Raw genomic sequence first — 2,356 nt, 5'->3', positions numbered from 1 at the left:
CTCAATAGGTTTATAGCAGGAATATAGAATTTTTCCAGGAATTGCACACTCTTGCCACACCTAGTTTTCCCAGAACTTTTCTGGGTCGTAGTAGTAGAGTCCAGTGTACATACAGCAGGCACATTACCAGCACCGCCCCCCACTCCATGCCACACACACACACACACACACTTACACATATCTGATCCTCACAACCCCTTGTGAAGTGGAATTATTGTTCCCATATTAAAGGGGAAGAAACAAAAACTTTGATAACAAATGTCTCCAGGCAACTTAGCTAGTTGGGGACAAAGCTAAACTATAAGCTTGAGGTTTCTGTCTCCAACTTCTGCCCATCATTATTTTCCTTGATGTCCAAGGAACCAAGAGCTTGGGTTCTCTTTCTCTCTTTTACACTCTACTAATCTGCTCAACCCCATGTCACCAGAAGAGAGACAAGAGAACGATGGAGAAGAAAACACCACCACTCCCTCCCCTGACTCACCTACAGTCAAGGTCACCAGAAAGGTCACTGCTTTTGTTTTATTATCCCTGGAAAGCATCAATACATTAATTTTTTGGGAACATCTTACATTTTTAATCCTTTCTTTACAAGTTACCTAAGACCATGTTTGATTAAGAAAACTGTAGAAAACTAGTAACTGTCACAAGCAAATTCCAGGTGGTGGCCCGTGTCAATTTTCCACAAAGTCCTGCTTTGCGGGGTATCTGAATGCATTGCTCAGGGTCTCTGCTCACACTTGCTGGAATCAGTAATGGCAGATTTTAGTCCACAGGTCACTTTCCCCCATATTTCTTTATAAACTCTTCAGCATTCTTACAGAATTTTTTACAGTCCTTAGAGTATTCTTCAGCTGGGTCAGCCTGAAGGGGGTCATCCACCAGTGCTATAGAGAAGGATTACTTGGTTGGTTTTTGTTGCTGACTTCCAGTGTTCAGCACTAATTACTGGCAGACAGACCTGTCCCTTTTCATCGATGTTGGGGTGATAGATCTTTGATTAAATGTAATCTTTGGTGGTTTGAATGGGTATTCTGCTGGAAAGTTGCTTTTAATTCTGAAGGCCCCCTTATCAGATGGAGGGTTGTCAGAAACAATAAGCCCTTGCCAAGTCCGTAAATTAGCTTCATCATCCTGGATGTTAGGGAAGTTTTTCATTCCACATTTTTGGATTTCTTCAAGCTCCTTCATCAGCCTCCTGCTGGCTGCCATCTTGGATCTGGTCAATACATTAATTTTTAATCACTTCTTCCCTCCTGTTTTTTCCCCACACTCTCTTCTTAATATTAATTTAACATTAGGCTTACTCTAACATGTCTCTAATAGTAAATTTCCTGCTGTGTTTTAGGATTTTTCCCTCTTTAATGCAGCTCTTTTTTGTTCCATTCTTGAAACAATCTATTAGAGACTATGCCTGCTTGAAAACTTTTCCTAATCACTATTTTGATTCAGTATAATACTTTGGGGGCAGTTTTAGGAATATAGTAAATGGGACAGAGGAGAATACGTGTTCCCATGAACAACAACAAAAAAGCCAGTCACATCAAAACACAATCCATAAAATAAAAGGACTTTATCAAAATTAAAACCAGTTGTGCTTCAAAGTACCCCACTAAGACAATGAAAAGCAAATAACAGACTAGAAAAAATATTTGTAAATCATGTATCTAATAAAGGACTTATATTAGAATATAAAAAAAACTTTCACAATTAAATAATAAGACAAATAATTAAATTTAAAAATGATTAAATGATTTAAATAGATTTTTCATCAAATGCATAGAAATAAGAATATGAAAAGATGTTTCATGTCATTACACATTAGAGAAATGCAAACAATAATGAGTTATCTTTTCACACTCATAGAATAACTAGAATCAAGACAGACAATTAAAAGTGTTAGAGGGGATGGGGAGAAATGGGAACCTTTATACATTGCTGATGAAGATGTAAAGTGAAAGAGCCACTTTGGAAGATGGTTTGGTAGTTTCTTAAAAAGTTAAGCATAAAACTCAACATACAGCCCAGCAATTCTGCTCTGAAGTATCTACCTAAGACAAATAAAGCCAAATGTTTACACAGAGACTTGCACAGAATGTTCATTGCAATATTATTCGTAATAGCCAAACATTATGCCAATTGAAATAAACCAGATGTACAAAAGAGTACATATTATATTCCATTGATATGAAATCGATAGAGGAAGAAATTAGATTGGTGCCAGATGCTGAGGGTAGTAGGAAGATTTACTGCAAAAGAGCATAAGGAAACTTTTTGAGACAATAGTGGTGGTTGCACCAGTTCTTACACTGGTGATGGTTGCACAACTGCCAATTGGTTAAAAATAATTGAATGC

General features: G+C 37.2%; 1 pseudogene across 1 annotated transcript; it reads right to left on the bottom strand.

The window, feature by feature from the left end:
• Positions 1–777: 777 nt before the first annotated feature.
• LOC311622219 (ubiquitin-conjugating enzyme E2 L3-like) lies at positions 778–1,212 on the bottom strand (annotated as a pseudogene). The gene has a single exon. The product of its transcript is annotated as a ubiquitin-conjugating enzyme E2 L3-like (transcript).
• Positions 1,213–2,356: the final 1,144 nt, after the last annotated feature.

The sequence above is a fragment of the Pipistrellus hanaki genome (assembly GCF_964339955.1).
Source record: "Pipistrellus hanaki genome assembly, chromosome: 4".
Lineage (NCBI taxonomy): Eukaryota > Metazoa > Chordata > Mammalia > Chiroptera > Vespertilionidae > Pipistrellus > Pipistrellus hanaki.
This window is presented reverse-complemented; position numbering and strand designations above follow the sequence as displayed.